Source organism: Malaclemys terrapin, chromosome 8 (assembly GCF_027887155.1).
Source record: "Malaclemys terrapin pileata isolate rMalTer1 chromosome 8, rMalTer1.hap1, whole genome shotgun sequence".
NCBI lineage: Eukaryota > Metazoa > Chordata > Testudines > Emydidae > Malaclemys > Malaclemys terrapin.
In genome coordinates, this window is record NC_071512.1 from 79,323,420 (window position 1) to 79,343,573 (window position 20,154).

The window sequence follows — 20,154 nt, forward strand, 5'->3', positions numbered from 1 at the left end:
ACAGGATCAAGCTTCCAAACTGTTTCACAAAAAATCAGATCCTGCTTTACTGAATTTACTCCTAATTTTACGCTAGTGAAACAATAACCAGAATCTAGCCTAACCTGGATTTTTTTAATAGAAATAAGTAGCGATCAGTATGACATCAACATGTCCGTAATCTGCTTTGAGCACTGTAAACTGCTATTTGAACTACAATATTTTGGATATGAGGGCTACAGAGATTCATCTGTCCTTGCGGGTGCAGAGTAACCAATCAAAAAGCTACTTCACTGCATGCAGCACTATAATTTTAATTGATGTTTTGTTCATTTGCTGCTACAGATATAGTAAGTAAAAACCACACAGCTGTTTTCCCTGTGCATCTGTATCGGTTTCAACATTTTACCTTATAATTGGATGAAACAAAAAAGACCTGCATTTAGTAAAATAGAAGAAGGGTATTTAGAGCTATGCAAACCCCTCTGCCTGCCTGCCAAATAACCTTGGTCTTTAAAAGACCATGCTTGCTCAATCAGTCAGTTCCATATGCCTTTTATTCTTCCAACATATTTCAGGGCTTGTTTTTGCAGCATTTTGTTTCTGTGGGATGGATTTCATTTCAGCTGATTGCCCAATCCACTTTTCATTCTATCATAATTGTTTTTTTGAATTGTCTCAAATGGATTTATGACAATATGAAAATTAACAATGGCCCCTTAATTGCACTGGGCTGTGTGATTCACAAAGCCCATACTTGACTGATACTCTACTCCCCACACTTGTATCTAGGCAATCCATTATTTTTTAACCCATTTTGAAATGGTGAAATGCAGTTATATTAAAACATTTTTTCCTGGCATTCCATCACTTGGAAAGCAATTGGAGGTTTTTCCATAGGCCGATGTATTGGCAATAACATAAACCCAACAAAATATGGAAACATGATTTTTGATTATGCTATAAATTGGGATTATTTCCTTAGGCCTGCGGAAGAATATGCCAGCTGGACTTTATATTCTGGCTGTTAGGAAATATTAGAAGCCAGAATTATAATTAGCTCACTTCTATTGAAATATGCTCTCCACAGCTCTGTTAATTTTTTGCCAGATTCTGAACTATTCCTGAAGAGTGAAATTCACCTCAGTGCAAGAAGCTTGCATCAGATCCTTGGCACCACTTAAAATCTTTATGGGGCACCTATAAGGAGTTGCCACTGGCGGAACGGCTCTCTTAGGGCCTCCACATCCCCTGTGTGGTGGGTAGTGTCTCTCTCTCTTTCTCTGCACCTGCCCCACAAAGGGTGGTGCAGAGGGCAGTGATGGAAGTGAACCAGACAAAGAACCACAGCTGCAGAGGCCTTAATACTCCATGCAAATGGTGCATGAATTGCTCAAAATCATAATGAATAGTTCTAAATAATTATTTCGAAGAAAACTGAGGTTGGTTTGTGAACAAGCCACTGACCAAAAAAGACATTCGTTACAAATATATCATTATTTGTATTACAACAGCACCTATTTTTATTATTTATATTACAGATAGGCCTAGAGGATCCAACTGAAATAAGGGGTCCCATTTGGGTAGGAATTGTACAAACTGCAAGTGTCTACACTGTGCCTGGAGGTGTAAATTTCATCTCGGGTAGACATATCCATGCTAGCACTAATCAAGCTAATGTAGTAAAAATAGAAGTGTAGCTTGAGCAGTGTGGGCTGTGGGATGGGTATCCATCCTGAGTATGATCCCATTGGCAACGCTATGTATGTACTTAGGTGGCTAGTTTGTCCTGTCACTCATGCCTATACTGCTATTTCTAGTGTGTTAGCTTGATCAAAGCTAATTCCAGGTATATCTACCACAGCTGGAAATGACCCCTCCTCCTGCAGAGTAGACATACCCATAGTAAGAGACAGTCCCTGCTCTGAAGAGCTTACAATCTAGATAAGACAAACAGGAAATGGCAGAACGAAGGGATGAAGTGACTTGCACAGTCACATAATAGGTCAGAGGCATCACTGAGAATAGAACCTAGGTCCCCCTGACTCCCAGTCCAACACCCCATCCATGCTGCCCTCTGCATTGTTTAAACACTTCTACTTGCCACATTTTTTCACTCTTTGAACTCCACTTTCCCAAACTACATTTATTTATTATTGTGGTGGTGATGGTGGGGGAAATGGGGTTAAATAGTTTGGCTGAATAGCTCTGACAGACTGTGTTCATGGAGTTATTTCTAACTATTCACTATTCATTATCCATGTTGTATGTTTGGTCATCTAAGTCATGTGCTATTGTCTCACACCGAATCAAACTCAGAGCTTTTATTTGTGAAAATATTCATGGGTCAGGTTTTTACTGTTAGGCCAGCTTTGAGTTGCCAGCGTTTGTGGTTATTTTTGCCCTCCCTCTGAAGGGTTACTTCATGCCCTTATGTATACAGGACTGTTCTCTGATTTTATTTCACCCCTCTATTTTAAAAATTAATAAGATTTTGTATGACTCATCATACCACCCCTCTGTAAGGCCTCTTCAAGGAACACTTTCTAGGTTGGTTGACAGGCCTAGAATTTAACACCACTTATCAGAGAACAGTCTACCATTGGGGCATTGTCTACTCAGAAAACAAGGGGCGGGGGATCAAAGGAAAATGATGTTGCCTTCATCCCATACCTGTGTGCCATTCACAGCTGTTGATTTAATTGACTAGCTCTTCTAGATGAAGAGGCTGTGCAAAGACTGCTGCTCCAGTGTGACTTCAGAATATATAATGAGCATGTTCACACTACAGCAGGAGGCTCCAGCGCAGCAGAGAAACTTCCCTGACCAGCTGACCAGCACTGAAGGGCACTTTAAAAAATGTCCAAGTGCCAAGTATACTCATTTTATTTACTTATTTATTTTAATTAAAAATCTTAAAATGCCTATCTGGAACTCTAGGCATTCTGCTAACCACAACAGTAAAAATAAAAGCAGCAACAAAATGTGTCGCTTCAGGCTTCATAAGCTTCAAGCTATCTAGAAGGGGTGCAAAACAGCTGAGTAGTGCATCATCAGAGTAAGCTGAAGACAAGGCCTCGTCTAAACACAAAGGGTATGTCTACACTACGAAATTAGGTCGAATTTATAGAAGCTGATTTTATAGAAATCGGTTTTATATAGTCGATTGCGTGTGTCCCCACATAAAATGCTCTAAGTGCATTAAGTCAGCGGACCGCGTCCTCAGTACCGAGGCTAGCGTTGACTTCCGGAGCGTTGCACTGTGGGTAGCTATCCCACAGTTCCCGCAGTCTCCGCCGCCCATTGGACTTCTGGGTTGAGATCCCAATGCCTGATGATGCAAAAACAGTGTTGTGGGGGGTTCTGCGTACATGTCGTCAGGCCCCTCCCCCTCCATCAGAGCAACGGCAGACAATCGATTCGCGCCTTTTTACCTGGGTTACCAGTGCAGACAACATACCATGGCAAGCATGGAGCCCGCTCAGCTCAGTTCAGCTCATCGTCACCATATGTCATCTGGGTGCCGGCAGACGTGGTACTGCATTGCTACACAGCAGCAGCTAATTGCCTTTTGGCAGTAGACGGTGCAGTATGACTGGTAGCCATCATCGGCTATCTGGGTGCTGGCAGACGTTGGGCTGCATTGCTATACAGTAGCAGCTCCTTGCCTTTTGGCAGTGGATGGTGTATTATGACTAGTATCTGTTGTCGTCGTACTCCTCAGTGAGTTCGGTCAGAGGCACCTGGGCAGACATGTTTTGTCTCCTGGAGACTCAGTCCTGCCAGCAGTCCTATTAAACCGTCTTGATAATGATGGCTAGCAGTCGTAATACAGCATCTTCTGCCAAGCACCCAGAAGATGCTGATGGCTATCAGTCATGCTGCACTGTCTGCTGCCAGCCTAAAATGTAAAAGATAGATGGACCAGAATTGTTCTGTATTCATTTGCTTCCCCCTCCCTCCGTGAAATCAATGGCCTGCTAAACCCAGGGTTTTGAGTTCAATCTTTGGGGGGGCCATTCTGTGTGACAGTTGTTTGTGTTTCTCCCTGATGCACAGCCACCTTTGTTGATTTTAATTCCCTGTAAGCCATGTCATCACTCGCCCCTCCCTCCCTCCATCAAACAATAGTTTCGCGCCTTTTTTCGCCCAGACGCAATAGCACTGGGATCATGGAGCCCGCTCAGATCACCGCGGCAATTATGAGCACTATGAACACCATGCGCATTGTCCTGGAGTATATGCAGAGCCAGAACATGCCAAAGCAAAACCAGGCGAGGAGGCGATTGCAGCGATTGCAGTGCAGCGATGAGAGTGATGAGGAAATTGACATGGACATAGACCTCTCACAAAGTACAGCAATGTGCAAATCATGGTGTTACCGGGGAAGGTTCATAGCGTGGAATGCCGATTCTGGGCCTGGGAAACAAGCACAGACTGGTGGGACCGCATCGTGTTGCAGGTGTGGGACGATTCCCAGTGGCTGCGAAACTTTCGCATGCATAAGGGCACTTTCATGGAACTTTGTGACTTGCTTTCCCCTGCCCTGAAGCACCACAATACCAGGATGAGAGCAGCTCTCACAGTTGAGAAGTGAGTGGTAATAGCCCTGTGGAAGCTTGCAATGCCAGACAGCTACCGGTCAGTCGGGAATCAATTTGGAGTGGGCAAATCTACTGTGGGGGCTGCTGTGATCCAAGTAGCCAACACAATCAAAGACCTGCTGAAATCAAGGGTAGTGACTCTGGGAAACGTGCAGGTCATAGTGGATGGCTTTGCTGCAATGGGATTCCCAAACTGTGGTGGGGCCATAGACGGAACCCATACCCCTATCTTGTCACCGGAGCACCAAGTACATAAACCGCAAGGGGTACTTTTCAATGCTGCTGCAAGCCCTGGTGGATCACAAGGGACGTTTCACTAACATCAACGTGGGATGGCCGGGAAAGGTACATAATGCTCGTGTCTTCAGGAACTCTGGTCTGTTTCAAAAGCTAGAGGAAGGGACTTTCTTCCTGGACCAGAAAATAACTGTTGGGGATGTTGAAATGCCTATCGTTATCCTTGGGGATCCAGCTTACCCCTTAATGCCATGGCTCATGAAGCTGTACACAGGCAGCCTGGACAGTAGTCAGGACCTGTTCAACTATAGGCTGAGAAGTGCCGAATGGTGGTAGAATATGCATTTGAACGTTTAAAAGCGCGCTGGCGCAGTTTACTGACTCGGATAGACCTCAGCGAAGCCAATATTCCAATTGTTATTGCTGCTTGCTGTGCGCTCCACAATATCTGTGAGAGTAAGGGGGAGACATTTATGGCGGGGTAGGAGGTTGAGGCAAATCGCCTGGCTGCTGATTACGCGCAGCCAGACACCAGGGCGATTAGAAGAGTATAGCAGGGCGCGGTGCACATCAGAGAAGCTTTGAAAACGAGTTTTGTGACTGGCCAGGCTACGGTGTGAAACTTCTGTTTGTTTCTCCTTGATGAACCCTTCCCCCCGCCCCCCCAGTTCACTCTACTTCCCTGTAAACTAACCACCCTCCCCTCCCCCCTTCGAGCACCACTTGCAGAGGCAATAAATTCATTGTTACTTCACATTCATGCATTCTTTATTAATTCATCACACAACTAGGGGGATAACTGCCAAGGTAGCCCGGGAGGGGTGGGGGAGGAGGGAAGGAAAAGGACACACTGCAGTTTAAAACTTTAAAACTTTAACACTTATTGAAGGCCAGCCTTCTGATGCTTGGGCAATCATCTGGGGTGCAGTGGCTGGGTGGCTGGAGGCCCCCCCCCACCGTGTTCTTGGGTGTCTGGGTGAGGAGGCAATGTAACTTGGGGAGGAGGGCTATTGGTTACACAGTGGCTGTAGCGGCGGTCTCTGCTCCTGCTGCCTTTCCTGCAGCTCAACCATACGCTGGAGCATTTCAGTTTGATGCTCCAGCAGCCGGAGCATTGACTCTTGCCTTCTGTCAGCAAGCTGACGCCACCTCTCCTCTTCAGCCCGCTACTTGCTCTATTCATCCTGCGATTCAGCCCGCCACCTCTCCTCTCGTTCATATTGTGCTTTTTTGCACTGTGACATTGACTGCCTCCACGCATTCTGCTGTGCTCTGTCAGCGTGGGAGGACATCTGGAGCTCCAAGAACATATCATCCTGAGTCCGCCGTTTTCTCCTTCTAATCTTCACTAGCCTCTGTGAAGGAGAAACATTTGCAGCTGGTGGAGGAGAAGGGAGAGGTGGTTAAAATAGACACATTTTAGAGAACAATGGGTACACTCTTTCACGTTAAATTTTGCTGTTCACATTACACAGCACATGTGCTTTCATTACAAGGTCGCATTTTTCCTCTTATATTGAGGGCCTGCCGGTTTGGTGTGAGAGATCACTCATGCAGTGCCAGGCAACAGAATTCGGCTTGCAGGCAGCCAGGGTAAGCCACAGTCTTTTGGCTTTTTTAACCTTCATAACATGTGGGAATGGTTTCAAACAGCAGCGCCCTCATTTCCCATACCAAGCACCCGTGGGGTTGGCCATTTAAAATGGGTTTGCAATGTAAAAGGAGGGGCTGCGGTTTCTGGGTTAACATGCAGCACAAACCCAACTAACACCCCCCACACACCCAATTCTCTGGGATGATCACTTCACCCCTCCCCCCACCGCATGGCTAACAGCGGGGAACATTTCTGTTCAGCTGAGCAGGAATGGACACCTCTGAATGTCCCCTTAATAAAATCACCCCATTTCAACCAGGTGACTGTGAATGATATCACTCTCCTGAGGATAACAAAGAGAAATAAGGAATGGATGTTGTCTGCATGCCAGCAAACACCGGGACCATACGCTGCCATGCTTTGTTATGCAATGATTCCAGACTACGTGCTACTGGCCTGGTGTGATAAAGTGTCCTACCATGGCGGACGGGATAAGGCAGCCCTCCCTAGAAACCTTTTGCAAAGGCTTTGGGAGTACATGAAGGAGAGCTTTCTGGAGATGTTCCTGGAGGATTTCCGCTCCATCCCCACACATGTTAACAGACTTTTCCAGTAGCTGTACTGGCCGCGATTGCCAGGGTAAATTAATCATTAATCATTAAACACGATTGCTTTTAAACCATGTGTAATATTTACAAAGGTACACTCACCAGAGGTCCTTTGTGTGCCCTCAGGGCCTGGGAGCATGCCTTGGGTGAGTTCAGGGGTTACTGGTTCCGGATCCAGGGTGATAAACATATCCTGGCTGTTGGGGAAACTGGTTTCTCTGCTTCCTTGCTGTGAGCTATCTTCATTGTCTTCATCATCATCTTCCTTGAATCCTGAACCTGCTTCCCTGTTGCGTGATTCTCCATTGATGGAGTCAAAGCACACGGTTGGGGTAGTGGTGGCTGCACCCCCTAGAATGGCATGCAGCTCTGCGTAGAAGCGGCATGTTTGCGGCTCTGCCCCAGACCCTCCGTTTGCCTCTCTGGCTTTGTGGTAGGCTTGCCTTAGCTCCTTAATTTTCATGCGGCACTGCTGTGCATCTCTGTTATGGCCTCTGTCCTTCATGGCCTTTGAGGCTTTTTCTAATATTTTGCCATTTCGTTTACTGCTATGGAGTTCAGCTAGCACTGATTTGTCTCCCCATATGGCGAGCAGATCCGTACCTCCCGTTTGGTCCATGCTGGAGCTCTTTTGCGATTGTGGGACTCCATCATGGTTACCTGTGCTGATGAGCTCTGCGTGGTCACCTGTGTTCTCCACGCTGGGCAAACAGGAAATGAAATTCAAAAGTTCGCAAGGCTTTTCCTGTCTACCTGGTCAGTGCATCTGAGTTGAGAGTGCTGTCCAGAGCGGTCACAATGAAGCACTATGGGATAGCTCCCGGAGGTCAATAACGTCGAATTCCGTCCACACTACCCCAAATCCGACCTGCAAAGGCCGATTTCAGCGCTAATCCCCTTGTCGGAGGTGGAGTAAAGAAACCAGTTTAAAGGGCCCTTTAAGTCGAAAAAAGGGCTTTGTCATGTGGATGTGTCCAGGCTTAATTCGATTTAATGCTTCTAAATTTGACCTAAACTCGTAGTGTAGACCAGGCCAAAGTTGCATCAATTTAAGTAAATGCTTTACAAACTGATTTAGCTAAATGAGTACACCCCCCACCCCATGCAGATGCTTTTATTCTGTTTAAGAGCATCTTATGTCAATTTAGCTTGCTTTGATTCCTTACCAACGTAAGGAGCTTACTGCGAAGAAGTTATTAGGAAACTTTCAGCAATTTTGGTAGTCAGTAAAGAGAGGGAGGAAAAATTCCAGAGCTGGTGCTAAAATGGAATTTGAAACAGAGCTAAAAGCTAATGGACTACATACATACAGAGCATGCCTGGAGACCTTTGTATGTCATCCAATGAGGGTGATCAGTGTTTGGCAAGTTCAGCTCATGAGAGAGCCAGAGGAAGGGCTTTACCTGGAGATGGGAGATACGTGTGATAACATTGTTTTCCCTGCCTAGAACAGGTAGCATTTTCCACCTGATAAAACTATAAAACTTCAGACTGTGTTTACCAGTTTGAAACTCTACCTAGTTATTCTGTTCAAGGTAGCATTTGTACTACAGGATTTGAATCTTGCAATAGTAAAGATCTATCTTTTGTTCCTACTTAGATTGTTAACTTGGCCTAATCATGTGAAAAGATTGGAAAACACGTGCGCCATAGAGAAGTGTGAACTTCATACTATTAGATCATATTAATTCACCAAACAGATCAAAGTATAGAATACTGGCATTACAGGAAGTAAGTACATTGCTATATTTCAAAAACTGACTGCAGTTTTGAAGTAGCGAATTCAGTAGAGAAAATTCAGAGAGGAGATACTGGGCTTTACAATATTTAAATTTTTTTTTAAAATGTGCATTTCCTATTTTAAGTGGTCCTTCTCCATATTTTAAGACCTATAGAATATGAAACTGCTGTTAATACCTATCCATAATTTATGGTCAGACATCTCAATTCTGAGGGGGGAGATTCCTGGCTTTTCACTTGGCTACACAACAAAATGCTTTATGCTCTTGAAAGTACCCAGATACTGGGCCATAAAATCGTAATATAATGTACAGGAAAGCTATTTTTTAAGATTTCTATTTCTTTGCTGGTTTGCCTCCTTGCCTGCCCCCCAATAAAATTTGTGTAGTTGGACTGGTGGTATGGAGACACCTGGTTTCAGAGATGAAGGGAAATCAAAACTAGGACCAATACAATATTTAATAAACTCTTTAATATATTTCTTTCTGAAATGTCTACAAAATGAAATGCTGATGGCAACTGCCTAGTATCTTTAGATCAGGGAAATCTGCAAATAAACCTAAAAAGGAACACAAGAAAATTTTACTAGTGCTTCTGGCATGAGTCTAGCACATTTGTACTATATAATATGGCTACAAGTAACTCAGCTGATAATGTTCAGGGCACTGCTTTTTAATAGCACCTTTGTTGCTGCTCTCTGGGGAATCACTAAGGATATCAGGTACAAAACCAAATAGCTAATAAGGCAAACATTTGGCTTTGCCATTTTCTAATGTGTACACCAAAATGTACAAAACTTAAATAAGAACTAGGGAATTTTCAGTCATTTCCAGCTGTAAGAAGTGAAATGTAGTGCCTGTGCCCATTTTGTCTACATTGAGTTGCTTTGAAAATCTATTTCTGAAAGCAAAATTAACCTCTGCTTTAGTATATACTAGAGTCATAGACTTGAAGGTCAGAAGGGACCATTATGATCACGTAGTCTGACCTCCTGCACAATGCAGGCCACAGAATCTCACCCACCCACTCCTGTAATAAACCCCTAATCTATGTCTGAGCTATTGAAGTCCTCAAATCATGGTTTAAAGACTTCAAGCTGCTTAGAATCCTCCAGCAAGTGACCCATGCCTCACGCTGCAGAGGAAGGCGAAAGCCCTCCAGGGCCTCTGCCAATCTGCCCTGGAGGAAAATTCCTTCCCGACCCCAAATATGGTGATCAGCTAAACCCTGAGCATGTGGGCAAGACTCACCAGCCAGACATCCAGGAAAGAATTCTCTGTAGTAACTCAGATCTCACCCCATCTAATATCCCATCATAGGCCATTGGGCATATTTACCACTAATAGTCAAAGATAAATTAATTGCCAAAATGAGGCTATCCCATCCCCTCCATAAACTTGTCATGCTTAGTCTTGAAGCTGGATATGTCTTTTTCCCCCATTGCTCCCCTTAGAAGGCTGTTTCAGAACTTCACTCATCTGATGGTTAGAAACCTTCATCTAATTTCAAGTCTAAACTTCCTGATGGCCAGTTTATATCCATTTGTTCTTGTGTCCACATTGGTACTGAGCTTAAATAGTTCCTCTCTCTCCCTGGTATTTATCCCTCTGTTATAGTTATAGAGAGCAATCATATCTCCCCTCAGCCTTCTTTTGATTAGGCTAAACAAGCCAAGCTCTTTGAGTCTCCTTTCATAAGACAGGTTTTCCATTCCTCAGATTATCCTAGTAGCCCTTCTCTGTACCTGTTCCAGTTTGAATTCATCCTTCTTAAACATGGGAGACCAGAACTGCACACAGTATTCCAGATGAGGTCTCACCAGTGCCTTGTATAATGGTACTAACACCTCCTAATCTCTACTGGAAATATCTCTCCTGGTGCATCCCAAGACTGCCTTAGCTTTTTTCACGGCCATATCACATTGGCAGCTCATAGTCATCCTGTGATCAACCAATACTCTGAGGTCCTTCTCCTCCTCTATTACTTCCAACTGATGAGTCCCCATCTTATAACAAACATTCTTGTTATTAATCCCTAAATGCATGACCTTGCACTTTTCACTATTAAATTTCATCCTATTACTACTACTCCAATTTATAAGGTCATCCAGATCTTCCTGTATGATATCCCGGTCCTTCTCTGTATTGGCAATACCTGCCAGTTTTGTGTCATCTGCAAACTTTATTAGCACACTCTCACTTTTTGTGTCAAGGTCAGTAATAAAAAGATTAAATAAGATTGGTCCCAAAACCGATCCCTGAGGAACTCCACTAGTAACCTCCCTCCAGCCTGACAGTTCACCTTTCAGTATGACCCGTTGTAGTCTCCCCTTTAACCAGTTCCTTATCCACCTTTCAATTTTTATATTGATCCCCATCTTTTACAATGTAACTAATAATTCCCCATGTGAAACCATATCAAATGCCTTACTGAAATCGAGGTAAAATACATCCACTGCGTTTCCTTTGTCTAAAAATCTGTTACCTTCTCAGATAAGGAGATCAGGTTGGTTTGGCATGATCTACTTTTTGTAAAACCATGTTGTATTTTGTGCCAATTACCATTGATCTCAATGTCCTTAACTACTTTCTCCTTCAAAAATTTTTCCAAGACCATGCATATTACAGATGTCAAACTAACAGGCCTGTAGTTACTCGGATCACATTTTTTCCTTTCTTAAAAATAGGAACTATGTTAGCAATTCTCCAGTCATACGGTACAACCCCTGAGTTTACAGATTCATTAAAAATTCTTGCTAATGGGCTTGCAATTTCATGTGCCAGTTCCTTTAATATTCTTGGATGAAGATTATCTGGACCCCCCGATTTAGTCTCATTAAACTGTTCGATTTTGGCTTCTACCTGAGATGTGGTAATATCTACCTCCATATCCTCATTCCCATTTGTCATCCTGCCATTATCCCTAAGCTCCTCATTAGCCTCATTAAAGACTGATGCAAAGTATTTGTTTACATATTGGGCCATGCCTAGATTATCCTTAACCTCCACTCCATCCTCAGTGTTTAGCAGTCCAACTTCTTATTTATATGGCTATAGAATCTTTTACTGTTGGTTTGAATTCCCTTTGCAAGGTCCAACTCTACATGGCTTTTGGCCTTTCTCATTTTATCCCTACATGTTCTGACCTCAAGAAGATAGCTTTCCTTGCTGATCCCTTCCATCTTCCACTCCTTGTAGGCTTTCTGCTTTTTCTTAATCACCTCTCAGATGCTTGTTCATCCAGCTTGGTCTACAACTCCTACCTATGAATTTTTTCCCCTTTCTTGGGATGCAGGCTTCTGATAGTTTCTGCAACTTTGACTTGAAGTAATTCCAGGCCTCCTCCGCCTTTAGATCCACAAGGTCTTTAGTCCAATCCACTTCCCAAACTAATTTCCTTAATTTTTTAAAGTTAGCCCTTTTGAAATCAAAAACCCTAGTCACAGATCTATTTTTGTTTATCCTTACATTTAGTTTGAACTGAATTACTCATGATCACTCGAACCAAGGTTGTCCCCTACAACCATTTCTTCTATGAGGTCTTCACTACTCACCAAAACCAAATCTAAAATGTCATCCCCTCTTGTTGGTTCAGCAACTACTTGGTGAAGGAATCCATCAGCTATCACATCCAGGAAAATCTGAGCCCTATTATTATTACTAGCACTTGTCCTCCAGTCTATATCTGGGAAGTTAAAGTCTCCCATGATCACACAATTCCCATTAGTATTTACTTCATTAAAAACATTAGAGGTCTCTATCCATATCCAAATCTTATCCCGGTGGTCTATAGCACACCCCAAGCACTATCCCAGGGGAGACTCTAGTAGCTTTCTTCCCAATGTGATTTTTGCCCAGACAGACTCTGTCTTATCCATTCCATCACTTCTTATTTCTTTACAGTCTACCTCAGGGGTCGGCAACCTTTCAGAAGTGGTGTGCTGAGTCTTAATTTATTCACTCTAATTTAAGGGTTCGCTTACCAGTAATACATTTTAACGTTTTTAGAAGGTCTCTTTCTATAAGTCTATATTATATAACTAAACTATTGTATGTAAAGTAAACAAGGTTTTCAAAATGTTTAAGAAGCGTCATTTAAAATTAAATTAAAATGCTGATCTTACACCACCAGCCTGCTCAGCTTGCTGCCAGCCTGGGGTTCTGTTCACCTAGGCTGGCAGCGGACTGAGCAGGGCCTGTGGCCGGGACCCCAGACCTGGTGGGGGGTATTTCAGGAGTCAGGGCAGAGGGCTGGGGGAGGGGGTTCATGGCAGAAGGCTGGAGTGTGTGTGTGTGTGGGGGGGGTTCAGGGATCAGGGCAGAGGGCTGGGGTGTGTGGGTATAGGGCGGAAGGCTGGGTGTGGGGGGGGTTCAAGGGTCAGGGCAGAGGGCTGTGGGCGGTGCAGGGCAGAAGGCTGGGTGTGTGTTGGGGTGTGGGGGTTCAGGGCAGAAGGCTGGGGGTGTGTTGGGGTGTGGGGGTTCAGGGCAGAGGGCTGGGGGTGTGGGGGGGTTCAAGGGTCAGGGCAGAAGGCTTGAGTGTGTGTTGGGGTGGGGGAGTTCAGGGCAGAGGGATGGGGCTGTGGGGGGTGCAGGGCAGAAGGCTTGAGTGTGTGTTGGGGTGGGGGAGTTCAGGGCAGAGGGATGGGGCTGTGGGGGGTGCAGGGCAGAAGGCTGAGTGTGTGTGGGAGGTCAGGGCAGAGGGCTGGGGTGCTCAGCTCATGGGGGTGCTCCCAGCCTCCTGCCCTGAGCGTCTCATGGCAGGAGGCTGGAAGGGATATGCCCTGTTTCACCCCCTTCCCCCAGGCTCCGTCCCTACCTCTCTCTGCCTCCTCTACGGAGCTGTGTGCATGCTGTTGCTCTTCCCCCTCCCCCTCGCTAGGGCCATCAGCTGATTGGCGCAGGGAAGGAGAGGAGGAGGGGCAGGAAAGCACCACACTGAGGGAAGAAGCGGGGGAGGGGGAAGCTTGGCTGTCACAGAACCAAGCTTCTGCCTCCTGCCCCTGCAGGGGAGAGCGGTGGGCGGGGTGGCTGAGTGGGGCTGGGGGCCGGGACCGTGGCAGGGAGCTGAATGCCAGTCAAAATCAGCTCGCGTGCCATGTTTGGCACGTGTGCTGTAGGTTGCTGACCCCTGGTTTACCTCATCATTGATATACAATGCTACTCCACCACCTTTGCCTTTATTTCTGTCTTTCCTAAACAGCACATACCCTTCAATACCTGTACTCCAGTCATGACTACTATTCCATCATGTTTCTGTTACCCATATAATATCTGGTTTCACTACTTAAACCAGTAACTCTAGTTCCTCCATTTTGTTACCTAGGTTCCTCGCATTGGTGTACAAACATCTTAAATTTTGCTGTTTGGATTTGCTCACATTCTTTACCCGATTAGGCACAGACATTCTACCACCAGTATCACCTATTAGACTGATATCTACACTACCCTTCCTCCTTATGTCTATTCTCCTACCCACAGCTGTATCTTTTCTTACTTCGTTTTCTTCCCTCTCAATGTTAAAACCTGGCAGGGAGATTACCTGGACATCTCCCAACCATCTCCCCCAAATTCCTAGTTTAAAGCTCTCTTATTCAGTTGTGCCAGGCTCCATCCTGGAAGTCTATTTCCCTCCCTACTCAGGTGAAGTCTATCTTGAGAAAACAGTCCTCTGTCCATGAATGCCTCCCAGTTATCATACATCCCAAAGCCCTCCTTATAGCACCACTGCCTGAGCCATCTGTTGATCATCATAATTTTGTTACACCTTTATTGCCCTTCTCTAGGAACAGGGAGAATCCCACTGAAGATCACCTGAGCCTCGATTTCCTTAAGCATCTCCCCCAGCCTGGCATAGTCTCCCTTGATACATTCCAGCAAGAATCTAGCCGTATCATTTGTTCCCACATGAAGGACAATGAGTGGATTCTTTCCCGCTCCCGTTAGGATCCCCTTCAGCCTCAGGTCCACAACCCGTATCTTAGCACCCAGCAGACAGCACACCCTTCTGTTCTCTGGATCAGCTCTGGTTACAGGCCCATCTTTTCTTCTCAGTAAGGAGTCCCCAGTCATGTAGACCTGCCTTTTCCTGGTGATGGTGTGATTCTCCAGTCTATCCCCTGTTCCCTCTGGCTGCAAGTCCTCTCGATTCCTATTCTCCCTTGCAATCCTCTGCAACCCATCCTGTATCCTCCTGAGGCTCATATTTGGTGGTGTTATCTCCATTGACTCTTCCCCTCTTCCTATAGAACTAGCTGCTCTTCTCTTCTTCCTTGCCCTCTCTCCTTCAGTGACCACCTGCTGTGCCCCTTCTTCATTTTCCAATGCTGCAAACCTGTTCCTGAGCTCTGTTTTTCCTTCACTAGCCCGTCTTTTCCTCTGTTGGACTCTCTTAGTTACATGCTTCCACTGTCCACTTTCCTCACCCAGCAGTCTCCCCTCAGAGTTCTTTGGTCCTGCTTCCATCTGCAAGTCTGAGCTTTTCCCTTCAGACTCTTCATGTCTTTGCTCCATCATCTGCTCGAACCCCCTTCTAAACTCAACCAGAGTTTCCACCCGCATCTCCAATCCTTGGATCTTTTCTTCCATCAGCTCTATCAGGCAACACTTCATGCAGACGAAACTCTTTTCAGGTACCTCCTCCAGGATCATGTACATGCCGCAGCTTCCATATCCAGTCATCTTCATTGTGTCTTCCACTGCTTGGGTCACTACCACTGCTGCCTCTGTATCTGTCATAGCCTTCCCACCTAAGTCCTGTTAGTCCAGAAAACACAAACCAAACCAAAACACCACTACCCATAGCAAAACAAACCCCCAACAAGCACCACAACACTGCCAGAACACCACACACTCCCTTCACTAGCCTGTTGTTCCTCTGCCTGGTTCTCCTAGTCTTCCCCCCAAACTCCCTTTGGAAACTCCACTTTTTACAGCTCTGTTTGCTGGCTCTGTGACTAAGGGCCTGATCCTGTGAAATGATGAGTGCCCTTAGAACCAAGGGACTTGGGAGTGTTTAATATTTCCCAGGGCTGGGCTCTAAGGGTAAGGCACAGAATCTCAGCTGGGCCCAATAGCTTCTCAGCTTTGCAAATGAGCTGGTTCTGAAGCCTTGATCCTGGGCCTAGTTGTGTGTCAATTCTGCCATACATTAGAGCAAAGTTGGGGCTGCTCTGAATTATGCTGACTGGCTATGGTACCCAGGGGCTATCCTGCCAGCTGAGTATCCTGGTAGTGCAACAGTGCTCCAACCATACCCTCTTCATTCTCTCGGATTACTATGCCAGGCTGCTGGTGGGCATGACATACAAGCCAGTTATTGCCAGGTGGAGACTGTTCCATAGCAGGGAACTTCTCTGTTGGGGAGAGCCACTGGATTTATAGCTTCTTATATTGCTAGAGTCATGGCACACGGGGGTTGGAGTGAAGATAATCTGGACCCATTTGTGTGTGGAACACAGGAAGAATTCAAGGCATGATGCAATTAGGGTGAAACTCAATCCAGTACAGATGACTTGCTCAAGGCCCTCTAAGCCACTTGAAGGTAAGACAAGTGTAAGTGATGTAGAGTGCGAAGTACAGTTCCTCCAAACTCACCATTGAAATCATCCTCCAATCCAAAAGAAGAATAAAAAGGCCAAGAGTAAATAAGTAATGAGCTGCCGGTAGAAAGAGGCAATGGAAAAATAGAAAGAGGCGAGAGAGATGAAGAGAATAACTGCCAAAAAGCCAGGTGCCAAAAAATCAAGAGCTGTCAAATTAGTATTAGCAATGAGTGCAAAGATCCCTAGTTACCCATTAGCTGCACATATTGCAAGAGAGTTTGTTTTACATTGATTTACAAAGCACTTGCCAAGCGATATATTCTTTCCACAAGAAGCGTCAGTGGAGACAGGTGTGTGGGGGGAGTCATATCCATATTGTCTTGTAATAAAGACAGAACATGTTAAACACCTGGGTATTCCCAAACTTTTCCATAGCATGGGCTTTCTCTTAATACAGAGATTGGGGTATACAAACTGCACACTGGACAGCAAGGGGTTAAGGAGCTGCTTTGGGCTCAACAAGCCCGCCTCACTGCACCTGGTAGACATGCACGGGATGGAGGAAGAATTAAAAGGGAAGCAGAATAGCTTACTTGTGGGCAGACCAGAGAAGAGAACAGCATATCAACCCTCTCCTCCTGAGGAAAGGCAGGAACTTCCCCAACAACCACTGTCTGAAGGTCCCTCCCTGATACGTCCTGAGAAGGAGTCATTCCTTGCTCCCTCGTATTAACTCTGTTTGTGTTAATTCCCCTGGTGTTTTGTTTGACTACTTTGGGGAGAGGTAATCAAACGAAATGGGAGAGACTTGGAAGTGACCTGACTGGAAGGCCAAGTCATAGGAAGAAGCAGACCCCTGCAGAGGCGGAGCAACCAGCAGCAGAAGACACCAATGAAGAGAACTGCCATGCCACGCTTGGCCATGAGGAGGCACCAACTTTTCACAGGCTGCTTTTTCTCCAGTGCAGACCACCCATTCCCATAGGCAATCAGATAACATCCCTTTGGCAACTGCTGTAATTGCTTATATGGAAAACTAATATTAGGAAAGTTCTGAATGTATTTTAGCTGTGCTTTTAATGCAGCGTGGGGGCTCATAATGTGTGGTGAGTGATTGGCATCAATTGACTCTATCCCTTTTATGTACTAAGTCATTTCCTTAATTTAACAAATAAGCACACAAAGAAATATTCCATCTTATCCACTTCATTCTGCATAACCAAACTGTTAAACACCTATCGGCCCAAATTCATTCCTGCTGCAGCTCCACTGAGTACAATGGAGTTATATGAAGGATGAATTTGTCCCCTCAATTTTAAATCTAGTGATTGAGTAAAAAACCCTGCTTAAATCCAGTGCTATCTTGTTCTTGTGTCAGCATTTAATTCCATTTGCATATAAGCCTATTTCCCTTCTCTAAATTTAATTTGTTAGAGCTTGGCCCTCAGCAACAACAACAAAAAGTAATTGCATCCAGGACTGGGCAATGGTGCCAACACAGCATGTGGTATAAAAGATGCTTCACACAAATTTACAAAATGTAGTTATTAGTAACTTTCTGCCTGGTAACAGGAACACCAGGGCCTAAAAAATGTGGTGGGCTACTGTGCAGACATGTGACATATCTAGTAATACATGTACAGTGAAACCTACTCCAACTATTAGCAACTTCATTAGGCCAGATGCCTGTTTAATATGTAACAATTAGGAATCACCCTAAAGAAGGATGCTTGTGTGGTTAAGGCACTTGATTGGAGCTCTGTGACCATGAAAAAGACATGCAATTGCTCTGTGCCTCAGTTCCCCATGTGTAAGATGGGGATAAGAATACTTGGATTCTCCACCTTTTATTTGCCTTCTGTAAGCATTTAGCCTGTAAGATCTTCAGGGCAGGTATTTTCTTTTATTATGTGTTCTTATAGTACCTAATGCAGCAGGGTTCCAATCTGCTCTTTCCCTATCCCCTAAAATACCAAATCATTGTTATATGATGTTGACGTGATCCAGAGACAACTCAAGAATTATATCCTCTCCCACCACCCCTCCTGCCCTGGAACTTCAGCTCCTCAACTTAGACACCCTAATACACCTTTGCAGTAGAGCCTCCCAAGATGCTATCTGGGCCTCAGTCTCCAAGAGGTCCCCTTCTCATTTTAAAGATGAGTTTGCTCTTTCTTGACACTCAAAAGCTGTGTATTATTAATGCAGTTATCAATAGTTCTCAAAGCACTCTACACTGAAGATGGATATCATTATCCCCATTTTACAATTGGGAACACTGAGGCAGACTGACATGCTCACCATCATCCAGCAGGCTAGTAACAGAGCTAGGACTAGAACCCAGGCCTCCTGAGTCCCAGGCCAATGCTCTACCCACTAGGTCACACTACATTAGATATAGTCTCATTGGATAGAAACACATGCACAGACACCTTCTCAATTCTTGTCTCATGATAGAGGTATTCAGTGACTCTAGATGGATCAGGATACTCCCTGCACCCAGGGTCAAAACTAAGGTTCTTGTCTACTCTCTCTGAACTGGAAAGCTGACCTAGCATGTTGCAAGGTCTGTGAGATAATGGCCATACCTCTCCATGTCATCTACTCACCTTTTGCATCCACTTGAACCTGGAAATAGTGTCTCACTTGCTGAGTTGATACCCTATTAGAACCAGGCTATGAGACCATATGCAGCATCTCTTATCCTATTCAATCTCTTCCTTTCTCTGAGACTCCACCTTCAATGGAGCCAGGACAGTAAGGATAGGCATCGTGGGATGTTGCCATGTTTTACTGAGGAACTGGAACATTATGATGGATGCAAAATCCAAGCTTGCTTAGCTGCCCTCAGAGGTGATCAAGCACTTTGAAGGATCACCAAGGTATACTCTGAGTCCTACAAAGATCTATTCCCCTAATGCTCCAGACCGTTATTCTTTCTTTCATTTGGAGCAGGTCTCCAAGAAAGCAGTACAGCTTCTATGTAGGCATTGGCTCCTCCTAGAATCATAGAATATCCGGGTTGGAAGAGACCTCAGGAGGTCATCTAGTCTAACCCCCTGCTCAAAGCAGGACCAATTCCCAACTAAATCATCCCAGCCAGGATAGTGTTTCCTAATATCCAACCTAGACCTCCCCCACTGCAACATGAGATCATTGCTCCTTGTTCTGTCATCTGCCACCACTGAGAACAGCCGAGCTCCATCCTCTTTGGAACCCCCCTTCAGGTAGTTGAAAGCAGCTATCAAATCCTCCCTCATTCTTCTCTTCTGGAGACTAAACAATCCCAGTTCCCTCAGCCTCTCCTCATGTGCTCCAGACCCCTAATCATTTTTGTTGCCCTCCGCTGGACTCTTTCCAATTTTTCCACATCCTTCTTGTAGTGTGGGGCCCAAAACTGGACACAGTACTCCATATGAGGCCTCACCAATGTCAAATAAAGGGGAACGATCACGTTCCTCGATCTGCTGGCAATGCCCCTACTTATACAGCCCAAAATGCCGTTAGCCTTCTTGGCAACAAGAGCACACTGTTGACTCATATCCAGCTTCTCGTCCACTGTGACCCTTAGGTCCTTTTCTGCAGAACTGCTACCTAGCCATTTGGTCCCTAGTCTGTAGCAGTGCATAGGATTCTTCCGTCCTAAGTGCATGACTCCGCACTTGTCCTTGTTGAACCTCATCAGGTTTTTTTTGGCCCAATCCTCTAATTTGTCTAGGTCCCCCTGTATCCGATCCCTACCCTCCAGTGTATCTATGACACCTCCCAGTTTAGTGTCATCTGCAAACTTGCTGAAAGTGCAGTCCACACCATCATCCAGATCATTAATAAAAATATTAAACAAAACTGGCC